Consider the following 12,773-nt stretch of genomic DNA (forward strand, 5'->3'; position numbering starts at 1 on the left):
CACGATATGGAATTGGCGGCAGTACTGTTTGCTTTGAAGATATGGAGACATTATTTGTATGGAACGAAATGCCAAATCTTCACATATCATAAGAGCTTGCAACATCTGTTCCATCAGAAGGATCTGAATATGCGTCAGAGAAGATGGTTGGAWTTGGTAAGTGATTATGATTGTGAAATTTTATATCATCCAGGAAAGGCAAACGTGGTAGCCGATGCATTAAGTCGACAAGAGAAAAGTGGAACCATCAAAGCTATAGCATTACGAGTTGAGTTATTACCCAGTATTCAAGAAGAKTTACAAGAATTTCAACATGAGGCAATGAAGAAGGATAAGATCAAACAGGAAAGATTGGGTGGATTAATATCTGATCTAGTGAGAGATGACAGAGAATTTTGGAAGTTTCAAAACAAAATTTGGGTACCAAGCTATGGTGATCTCAGAAAATGTATTTTGGATGAGGCTCATAAGTCACGTTTTGCGATACATCCAGGTACAAATAAAATGTATCGGGATTTGAAACAACATTATTGGTGGCCAGGTATGAAGAAATATATTGCTAAACATGTTAAGCAATGCCTGACATGTCTCCAAGTAAAGATTGAACACCAGCGCCCTTATGGTAAGTTGCAATCTTTAAAAATTCCAGTTTGGAAATGGGATCATATCACTATGGATTTCATAACCAAACTGCCGAGAACATCGAAAGGGTATGATGTTATATGGGTGATAGTAGATCGGTTATCTAAATCTGCACACTTCCTACCTATGAAAGAATCTTATCCAATGGAAAGATTGGCAAAACTATACATTGATGAGGTAGTGACACGAGATGGTGTTTCTCTGTCAATTGTTTCTGATAGGGATAGTCGGTTCACACCCATGTTTTGGAAGAGTTTCCAAAGAGAGATGGGTTCGCAAATTAAGCTAAGTACAACTTATCACCCTCAGACTGATGGACAAAGTGAACGAACTATTCAAACTTTAGAAGATATGTTGAGAGCATGTGTCATTGATTTTGGAGGATCATGGGATAGTCATTTGGCTTTGGTGGAATTTGCATACAACAATAGCTACCATTCAAGTATTCAAGCAGCACCTTTCGAGGTACTGTATGGACGTAAATGTCAAACTCCTTTGTGTTGAAATGAAATAGGTGAAAAACAGTTAGCTGGGAATGAGTTAGTTCAGCAAACTGCTGATAAAATTGGAGTAGTACGAGAACGAATGAAGGCCGTACAAGATAGACAAAGAAGTTATGCAGATAACCGTCGGAAGCCGATTGAATTTCAAGTGGGTGATAGAGTAATGTTAAAGGTATCGCCATGGAAAGGAATGCTACGTTTTGGTAAAAAGGGAAAGTTAAGTCCAAGGTACATTGGACCATTCCTTATTATTGAAAGGATTGGGGAAATGGCCTACAAATTATAACTTCCTTTTGAATTAAGTGGAATTCATGACACGTTCCATGTGTCAAATTTAAGGAAGTGTCTAATAAGTCCTGATGTGGCAGTACCATTACCTAAGATTAAGGTAGATGAAAGATTATGTTTTGAAGAAACCCCTGAACAGATTACTGACTACAAGGTGAAGAAACTACGAAACAAAGAGATTGGGTTAGTAAAAGTTCAGTGGCGTTATCGTAAGGGATCAGATGCCACCTGGGAATCAGAATCGGAAATATGGATGAAATATCCTTATCTGTTTACTTAATGAAATTCCGGGACGGAATTCTTTTAAGGAGGGAATGTTGTAATATTCGGGTATCAAGTTTTGATTTAAGATTTCTTTAACATATATATATATATATATATATGTGTGTGTGTGTGTGTGTGTGTGTATGGGTGTGTGTGTGTGTGTGTGTATGGGTGTGTGTATGTGTTATGTTTATATATATATATTTTGAGATTTAATTTTAAAAAGAAAAACGGGGGGAGGTCGGCTGGTTGTGCCGCCCACCACCTTTCCTCAATATATATATAGAGAGAAGTTGAGTAGATGAAAGGTTTTACACTCACTATATTTAGAAAGTTTTCTTTGAAGTCATACGGATTGCAAGAAGAGGATTCAAAAGCTTAGATATTCGATTTTTAAAGGTGAGTGTATTAACGCTTTGGATATAAATTGTTTACATACAATTTAGTAGTATTTGGAACTGGTTATTATGAATTCTGTTTCATTTTATGTGGATTCTTATTTAAACCGTTCAAATGGTGTCCGGATTAATATCCGGACAATCTCATCCGAATAGAAAACCGCTCAAGAGATGACCGGTTTATTTTAAACCGCTAAAATGTTGTCCGGAGTCCTCCCTAACCGGTCAAGAGGTGATCGGATCTCGTCTAAACCGTTCAAGAGTTTGGCGGTGTATTGACCGGATTGTTTTAAACCGGTCAAAGGTTGGACAATGTATTGTCCGGACTTGTAATGAGGACAAAGATATTGACTAAATTCCAAGTGTTTGCCCGGATTCTATATCCGGACAAGGTTGACCGGACTTCAAATTCGGTTAATGTGTTGAAATATAATTGAAGTATTTTTGAGATGAAATGGCGGTGTAACCGCGAGAGAGAGATGAAATGAGAGATGTAATGGCGGTGTAACCGCGAGAGACATATATAAGTTTATGTGTCATAACAGGTTTGATTCTGAACTGATTGTTTGGAAAGTATATTGTTCGTTTGAGAATTATACACTCATTAGACCTTTTTGGTCTAACACTTAGTTGTTGGACTACCTGTTTTGCAGGTCATCATACCTCGCAAGATAAAGGCAAGGGAAAACTTTAGAATGAATGACGTTTAGTTATTCAAAATGTATACCAAGAAAGTATTTTGTTAATCTGTAGTTAGTAAACGATGTTATATTTTATGTTATGAGTATGATGATGTGGATTATCGGTACATAGAATATGTGGGTTGTTACAGTAGTTCACCAAAAGGGTTACGATAACGGTTTCAAAGGAGATTATGCATCCATAGATAATATCAAAAATCCAAAACTTGAGTCATTACAAGGACGAATTCAATGTTATCAAATTAACAAGTTTGTGCCCCACTTAAAAAGGAACAATAAAAAACTACCATAAATGACTCAACTTGTAATTAGTAACCAGAACAACTTCTGATTAAGAAATACACCATAATAAAGAAAGCAACATTCGATTACTTGATCAGTCACCCTTCCTCTGGAAGGAGCATCCTTTGGTGCGCCTAGCAACATAGAATAGCAATTTCCACATACCACAATAGTTTGAGAGTAGCTAAATACAATTTTTTGTTATCATAAATATAACAAAAAAATTAGAAAATGAAATAGAACAGCAAACAAGGGAACGAGGTGAAACACAAAACATTGAACGAAAAAGAAAATTTATACGAATATTCACATGTTGAAAAAACCTTGCCACTTAACATCCTGCAACAATGTGTTTTGTTGGAAGTGAAAAACTTATTAGGATATCAAAATATAACATGAAAACAAAAAACGATAGACCATAGTAAAAGATACAAAATGGGTACCATGAAGAAAGAGTTTGAAGAGTGAACACGACGTTTTAGCTTGTGCTTCCTCTTCTCCAACTCAACTGGTGGATTAAGAAAATCAACATCGTTTGGGAAAATGTAATAGTTGATATCAAAATCTAGTTGGTCAGATTTTGAAGTATTATAGCAATAAAAAGTTCAGGGTTAAAATGTCGTTTAAGTAATATTGAGGAACCAGCATATGATATATATATATATATATATATATCCTCAATTGATGAGATTGGGATATAAAAATATTAAGGGTGTGTGATGCATGCGGGGAGGTGCCTGCTCATGCACAGCCCCCAAACCTTCTCCTTCCTACTTACTATATATAGTAAGTATGGATGATCTAGGAAAGGTTTTACCACTTTTTATTGAGAGATATCACTTTGGCATCTTTAGCGAAGGTAGAAGAGGAAGCATATATTGAAGCAGAGTTTTTAAGGCAAAGTTGAGTTCCTTTTTACTAATTTGAGTATTTCTGATTGTTACAATTTTTTGGTATATGCTGCTAAAAATCCTAATGTATGGTGTATGGGTTGGTTTTAACTGCATTACAACTGCTACTTTTATTCACCGTACAATGAATCACCTAAGGAGAACCCTCATCAGACAAGGCATTGTCCGATTAGATTCCTCAACGGATAAAGCATTGTCCAATGAGGTACCCCTCATCGATTATGTGTTGCCCGGTAAGCCCCTCATCGATCAAAGTATCAACCAGGACCCTTCATCGATTATGTGTTATCCGGTAAGCCCCTCATCGATAAAATTATCAACCGATAAGGACCCCTCATCGATCAAAGTATCAATCGTTAAAGACCCCTCATCGATTTTCTGTTGTTCGGTAAGACCCTCATCGATCAAAGTATCAACCGATAATGACCCTTCATCGATTATGTGTTGTCCAGTAAGTTCCTCATCAATCAAAGTATTAACCGGTAAGGACCCTTCACCGAGCAAGTGTTGTCTGATAACCCTTCACCGAGCAAGTGTTGTCCGATAACCCTTCACCAAACAAGTGTTGTCCAATAACTCTTCACCGATCAAAGTTTCATCCGAATGGGACTAACTGTTGTCCGTAAAGTACTGTCAGGATTGGCCCTTATTCCTCACAATAACCGTGATAGTAGAAATGGTGGTGTAACCACGATAGTTGAAACGGCATTGTAACTGAAATAGCTGAAACGATAGTGTAACCGTGATAGCTGAAATGGCGGTGTAACTGCAATAGTTGAAATGGCGGTGTAACCTCGATGGTTGAAATGGTGGTGTAATTGCGATAGATGAAATGGCATTGTAACCGAGATAGATGAAATGGCGAGATAATCGAGATGTCACTTTATTGTTAGAATTTAGGTTTAAATTATCCTGATAATTGTAGTAGATTCTATTTGCATGAGGGAGATCCACTCACAAGACCTTTTGGTCTAACCCTCAATTATTGTGATAATTTATTTTGCAGGTCATCCAACTTCACAGGATAAAGGCAAAGGAAAAATGTAGAAAAAAGTTTTATTAGGATAAAAAAATTGTTAACTTATATTGTTGAGTTGTCATATGTAAATATGCAGTGAAATATGTGTAATTTTTTACATATGATGCAAGTGGAGGTATGAGTTTTGTTGTTAGTACTGTTTAGTATATGGTGGGTTGTTTCATTTGGTATCAAAGCAACAGTTTAAGAGATCTGGGTATTTTCCTGATACTTCGACTTAAACTAGAGGTACGGAGTATGTGATAATAGGTTCTACTATGATTTCGGACTTGGGAATGTGTTATAACTGAACCTATTATGAGGATAAGTATCGTAGAGTTAGATTAAATGAGATTAGTGTAATCATTGAGTTGTGAATACATGATTTAAGTGTAAGTATGTTATCATACTTTACCATGTGATTAATGGAATATGTGTTTATTATGACAGAAAGAAAGTAAAAATGACAAATAATCCTAATCGTTCTGGAAGAACATATGCGGGCCATGGAAGAGGCAGAGGAAAGGGTGTTTTGATTGCGGAAGAAAATCCTGAAATTGCTACAACCATTGGAAAGGAAGAAGTATTTAACAAGAAGTCCATACAGAACGGGAAATGTCAGTACAAGAAAGCTCTATGTCAGGACATGGACGGGGCAGAACAAGGGGTAGAGGTTTTGCTCATGACCCTAGGTTTATTACCCAGGAAATGTTAGCAGCGAGCTAGGAAAATTTCAAGACAATTTGATAAATTTGTTGGGGCGTTCAACTCAGAATAATCCAGAAGAAATGGGGAACCCAATTTTTAATAAAGAAGCCGGAGCCAATACACCGGTTAACAACTACATTTGCATCACCTACTTCATTTGCACCGCTTGTAACATCCTGAAGTAGTGAAAGGTACATTCTTCGTTAATTCAGTATGTGCCAAAGTTTTATTTGATTCTGGTGCAATTCGTTCTTTTGTGTCTCCATCATTTGTTGGTTGCGCGTGTTTAAAACCTAAAGTGTTAGATGAGGTTTTGATAGTAGAAACAACAAATGATAGTGACATATCGGTTAAGGAAGTTTTTGATGATTGTTTTATAACCGTAGAAGGATGTGAAGTACCTATCCGGTTATTTCCTATAACATTAAGAGAATTTGATATAAAAGTCAATATGGATTGATTGACTAAAACCAAGCCACTATAATCTGTAATAAGAAGATGATTATTCCAGCCTTATTTTTGTTTTAAAGGCTCGAAAGTATGTACAGAAGGGGTGTATCAGTTTTCTTGCCTATATGATCGATTTAAAGAAAGAAAAGAATAATATGGAGGATATCCCTGTTCTAAGAGAATTTCTCAGTCTTTCCGGAAGATTTATCAAGTTTACCTCCTGATCGTTCAATAGAATTCCAGATTGAATTGTTGCCTGGAGCTACGCCAGTTGTTAGCTTTGTTTGAATTAAAGGAGCTAATACACAGTTTAAGGAATTATTGAATAAAGGTTTTATCTAACCATGTACATCTCCTTGGGGTACACCGTTAACAATCAAGAATAAGTATCCTCTTCCAAGAATTGATGTTTTATTTGATCAATTAGTTGGGTCCACTTACTTTTCTAAGATTGATTTATGATCCGGTTATCATCAGCTGAAAATTCGAGAAGAAAAGTGTCGAAAACGACATTTAGTATGCGTTATGGGAACTATGAGTTCCTGGTCATACCGTTCGGGCTTACAAACGCACCAGAAACATTTATGGATATGATGAATGAGGTATGTCATTCATATATGGACAAATTTGTTATTGCTTTTATCGTTGATATTTTGATATACTCTTGATCAGAGGGAGAGCTCGCAAATCATTTACGATTGCTTCTGGATTATTGAAACAAGAAAAGTTGTATGCCAAGATGTCAAAATGTGAGTTCTGGTTACGAGAAGTCCAGTTTTTGGGCCATGTTATTTTTGAGTTGGGTATAAAGTTGGATCCTCTCAAAATTGAAGCCATTGAAAAGTGGGAAGCACCGAAAACCCCAACAAAAATCAGGAGTTTCCTTGGGCTGGAGGGTTAATATCGAAAGTTCATGTAGGACTTTTCTCGTATAGCTACCCTATTAACTGGATTGACGAAAAAGAATGTGAGGTTTGAATGGAAGGAGGAACAAGCTAAGGTTTTCCAGATGTTGAAAGATAAACAGTGTAGCGCACCAATTCTATCCTTACCTGATGGGACGGAAGATTTTGTGGTCTATAGTGATGCCTCAAAGATGGGTTTGGGTTGTATGTTAATGGAATGTGGAAAACTTATTGACTATGCTTCAAGGCAATTAAAGGATCACGAAAAGCTATATCCTACCCACGATATGGAATTATCAGCTGTAGTGTTTGCTTTGAAAATTTGGAGGCATTACTTATATGGAACTAAATGCCAAATTTTTACTGACCATAAAAGTTTGCAGCATTTGTTCCATCAGAAGAAATTAAATATGCGCCAAAGACGCTGGTTGGAACTAGTAAATGATCATGATTTGAGATTTTGTATCATTCGGTCAAGGCTAATGTGGTGGTTGATGCTTTAAGTCGTAAATAAAGGAGTGGTACAATTAAAGCTATAGCGTTAAGATCTGAGTTATTGCCAAGTATCGAGGAAGAACTGCAAAGATTCCAAGGTGAGGCTATGAGAGAAGACAAGATCAAATAAGAACGACTTGGTGGCGTGATATCCGAATTAGTAAAACACAGCCGAAAATTGTTGAGTTCTCAGAACAGAGTCTGGGTACCGTCTTATGGTAATCTCAGAGAACGCATCTTAAGTGAAGCCCACAAATATCATTTTTTCCACCTGGATATGAACAAAAATGTATAGAGATATGAAACAATTTTATTTGTGGCCGAGCATGAAGAAAGATATAGCCAGGCATGTTGAACGGTGTATGACATGCATGCAAGTGAAGATAGAACATCAACGCCCTTACGATAAGTTGCAGTCATTAGAAATTTCGATTTGGAAATGGGATCACATAATTATGGATTTCATAACCAAATTACCTAAAACACCGAAGGGTTAGATGTCATATGGGTTATTGTGAATCGATTATCTAAGTCTGGTATTTTCTTACCAATGAAAGAATCATATTCGATGGACCGGTTATCAAAATTATATATTGATGAAGTGGTAACACGTCAAGGTGTTCCGTTGTCAATAATTTCTGATCGAGACAGTCGATTCACGTCTATGTTGTTGGAAAAGTTTTCAAAGAGAAATGGGTTCACATATTAAGTTAAGTACAACATCCACAAATGAAACACCCCCAAATGACACATTGCATGTAACACATATTACATTCATAAAATACATAATAAGCCCACAACGGTCCATAATACAAGATTCATTGATACAAAATAAACAATACCGAAAATTCAAAATACATGCTCTTGTATAACATATATTCTCCAAAAACTTATGCARACATGGTCTTCATAATCTAAGCACATAGGAAGTAATCATAGAATGCTCTTTCCTTTATTATCATTACCTCCACACATATTTGAAAACACAAAATTGAGGGTTAGACATGAATGTCTAGTGAGGTTCTTTTTTTTTTTTATGTAATGCAGGGTGTAGAGCACCAAAACATTTATTTGAAATATACCATTCCGATTAACAAATATAAAATCACATTCTGTTTGAGTTCATTGGGCCTTTGGTTCCAAAATCCATACTTAGAAAATATTTCAACTAATCAGGACCAGATCCCCTCTGGTTCCTTTACTAGAGCCTCTAGTTGCACTAACAAGAGACTCTTGCATAGATAATTTCTCATAAGGTTCTTTGACTAACTTTGTAAATAATAAAATAGATTTTTCCATAGCCAAAAATGATCAAAACGAGTTCATGTATAACTAGAGTCTCTGGTTCTACTAACTAGAGCCTCTGGTTCAAAAGGCAACACCAACCAGAGCCACTGGTTCAACGTGTAAGCCAGCCAGAGCCCCTCTGGTCTGTTTTTCATAAAAAGATTCTAAGTGTAAAAATCTTTGGGATATCTTTAAATGTAATTTTGACACATAGCTCATTTCTTATGAATACCAAGCCTCTGGCTTAACTAAAACTTTTATAAAGGACTTTTATACCTTTCAAACCATCATCCAAGACCCTCTGGTTCTATATTGAGGAACAACCAGAGCCTCTCTGGTTCCTTTTAAGAACAACTAGAGCCTCTCTGGTTCCTCATAAAATGAACATTCTGTTCAAAAATACTTTTAACCAAAACTAATGACCATAGGCCATATTTTTCCCGTAACCATAACATCAATACTATTATTTCTAATAAGAACAACATCTCTAAATTCTCAAATCACCAAGAAGTGAGAACTCCAATCTGTTGTAGTCTTAGAAGATATAATAGCAATAGTTCTACCATACACACACAATGACCATCCTTATTACATCCAAAATTCCCCCTTAATAGCAACAACTATAACCATCACACCCACACAAGAACCATCCTTATTTCCCCTGAAATTCATATGAACTATTTCATTCAAAGACAGGTTGCAGTCATTTCTGTCAGAGTGAACCTCGTTCATAGTTTTCAAGCAATCATGGTCTCAAAATAGGTTTATATTCAAAACCTTTTCAAACCACAAGAACAATATGTTTTGTAAATGATTTCTCAAATCATTTAATCCTCTTTAAATCCTCAAACTAGGATATCATTCCCAAAACTGTTTTAAGGAACAATTTCTTCTTTAATCTTTCCAAAGCAGTTTCAAGTTACAAAATCATGAAACATTTTCTTTAAACTGTTTAAAAACAGTTTCACCAAACTCTTTCTAAATCTTCAAACCATAAGAACTCAACAGTTTATAAATTCAAACAATAGATTAAAGCTCACAGTTTATAATCAATCAGTAGTTTAAAACTCATCTTAAAATCACAGATTCTGCAGGTTAACACGCAGCGAATAACAGAATCTTTAAGTACTTTTTTGAAATGCCCAAAATCATACAAGATTAGAATTAATCTTCAAGATGAAGATCAAGAATATGAGTAGAGAGAATTTTCACCAACAATCTTCAATGTATTTCTTGAGAGAAATTATTACAGCACTAATCAGATTAATTGCAGAAGTTAATGACAATTACAAGACTAACCACTGTTTATACTAAGGAAAGCATTAAAGCCTAACTATTACAAAGCATAATAAAAGGAGAACTTGAATACAACATTAACGCACATACTTGAACCCAACATTCTCCCCCTTTGGATTCAAGTTCAAACTCTTGTAAATCTTATCTTTTGGAGTCCGAGCAGTTTCTCCAGCCTCCTCAGTGCATTCTGATATTGCAATTTTTCTTCAAGCAAATTCAAGGCATTTATCATCAAGTACCTTTCCTTCGGACTCATCCTCTTCGACTCCGCAAATTTATCATTATTAACTCTCCTCGTATCCAGCGCCTGTCTCACCATTCGAATAGTCCCATCAGAGAATTTATTCAGCTTACTGAACCTCATGAACTTCTTTATCCGACCCGCAGGATCGTATATCACCCCAAACTCCGGTTGTTCAAGAATCATGTAGAATGGATACGCTTCAATGTCTTCCAGCTCTTGATCAGGTCTCTTCAAATTGATGATTCTCTTATTATCTTCAAGTCCCATTTGGACATCAATAACCATAGAAACTTTGACGTGACTGCGCATAAACCTTTTAATTGCACTAAGGGCCACAAGAGCTCCATCTTTTTTGTTTGTCATATTCTGGATTTTGTGGTATATATACTCCAAGTCTTCTAAATATAAGTTTGAGAAGTCAGCTTCACTAAATCTCCAGAGTTTACCATCTTGTCATGTCACCGTGAATACTGGATACCAGACTCTGAGAAGTCTTTGAGCATCAATTTGTTTAATTGACACAACTCGATATTTAGTCCTTACTTCACTGATAGGGAGACGCTTGGCTTTGAGGAAGTTCTTGTATTCTAAACGATATTCTTTGGTTTCCTTGTGGATACCAAGAATCATATCAGCACTTTGAGCTTTGCGATGCCGGAGGAAAATGCCAAAATAGATGTCTTCAAGATAAGGTTTTCTGATTCTAGCCCTGTCATAGCCTGGAACGTTAGCTCGAATTGCAAATGACACATAATTCTTCGTAAAAATCTCAGTCGGATCAAATGGCTCTCTGGGAGTATGAGATGCACCAGCTTCAACTGTAGTGGAGGGTTCCGACAATGTCTAACGATCACCCTGAAATGGGAATATTGGGTCTTCATCATTGATATCAGCTTCAAAGTCAAAATATAACCCAGATGACTCGTCAATATTATCAATATCTTCTCCGAAATCTTGTTCTCCACCCAGCTCTGTAGCGAAAACATCATTAAAACCGACATTGACCGACAAGTCTAGTAGCAACCTTGTTCCTACTGTGGAGTCCATCGGCATTTCAACCATTGGCTCGATCGCTGGACTTGTCTCCAATACATCATCATCTTCCATAACTATTGCCTCAATAATTCTTTCTCTTGTAGATTCTGGGGCAGAACCTTCAACATTAACTTCTTGAGTAGATGGCTCTCTTTCAACACTTAGAGCATGAGCAGATGACTCAGCCACCTTTTATCTTTTTCTCTCCCCCTCATGATGATCAGGATCTTTCGGGTCATCATGCCTTCTTTTGAGTGAGGTGGCCTGAGCTCAGCAAGTCTCTTCTAGGATAGATACCCGTTCGGAAAGTCTTGAACAGTCTTTAGGGCACCGTTCAAATATTCCCTTGACACAAAGTCTGGTAAAATAACACTTGGATCACTTAGATTTCCAGTTGAGACAACAATTAAGTAAACTGTTATGCCTACGTTCAGTGTTGGCAAGGTTGTAGCACTGGTAGGACTTTTGACCGGTCCTTGTGGGAGGTCAATTGACACCACTCTGGTCGTTCCGACGAGTTCACTAAGAACCGCAATTGGAGCAACAGATGATTGAGACTCTTGTGTACCTAAGTGTATCGGCACTAGACTCGAGGTACACAGAATCGAAGTCGTAGGATGGGGCAGCGACCTACTTGTTTCAATATCTACATTCTCCAAGTGAGAAGTAGATAGCATATGTGCTAAGTCCCCGTGTTGAAATGAAATAGTTGGTTGTTGAGAACCAGTTGAGTGGTCGGTGTTAGCTCTCATCATCTTTGAATGTAAAAGTATCGAAAAAGTAACACAGCAAGTTTTGACAGAAGATGATCTGTCACAGAAGACCGCAGAGGACATTCAACAAAGTATCCCATCATACAAGTCAAAGGTGACAGAACCTCTGTCGTGTCTCACAGAGGTTCTGGAAGATTGTTCCTCTGTATCAAACTTTCAGGTCACAAACAGCAGAACCTCTGTGGTATCTCACAAAGGGTCTGCAGTTAGTCTTCTGTGAGGATCTCTATGTACTTAGGTTTATTAGCTGCTCGTGCTAAACACGTGATCATGTCAGTAATCTGCTTTATTTAGACGGCTTAGATTAAATATTTCGTCTAGGTCTTTCTTGGCGGTTATTTGTTTGTATAAAAGCAGCTTTAGGCCTTTGTATTTAAGTAAGCTTCCTGTATTGTAATAGTTAACACTTTTGATGTGCAAATCATTTGAAGCATTTCTTTCTCTGTGTTCTTCAAGAGTTCTTCATTGTGTTCTTATTGATTTCTACCTACTTGATTCATAACTGTCCGCTGCATACTAAATGTCTATCTATTTAATCAAGTAAGTTTTCAATACCCTGAACTGAGTAATACG

General features: G+C 36.7%; 1 pseudogene; it reads right to left on the reverse strand.

Annotated features, from left to right (window-relative positions):
• Positions 1–3,172: 3,172 nt before the first annotated feature.
• On the reverse strand, positions 3,173–4,698 carry LOC112504976 (annotated as a pseudogene).
• Positions 4,699–12,773: the final 8,075 nt, after the last annotated feature.

The sequence above is a fragment of the Cynara cardunculus genome, unplaced genomic scaffold (genome assembly GCF_001531365.2).
Source record: "Cynara cardunculus var. scolymus isolate 2C unplaced genomic scaffold, CcrdV1 Un_Scaffold_7655, whole genome shotgun sequence".
Taxonomy (NCBI): domain Eukaryota; kingdom Viridiplantae; phylum Streptophyta; class Magnoliopsida; order Asterales; family Asteraceae; genus Cynara; species Cynara cardunculus.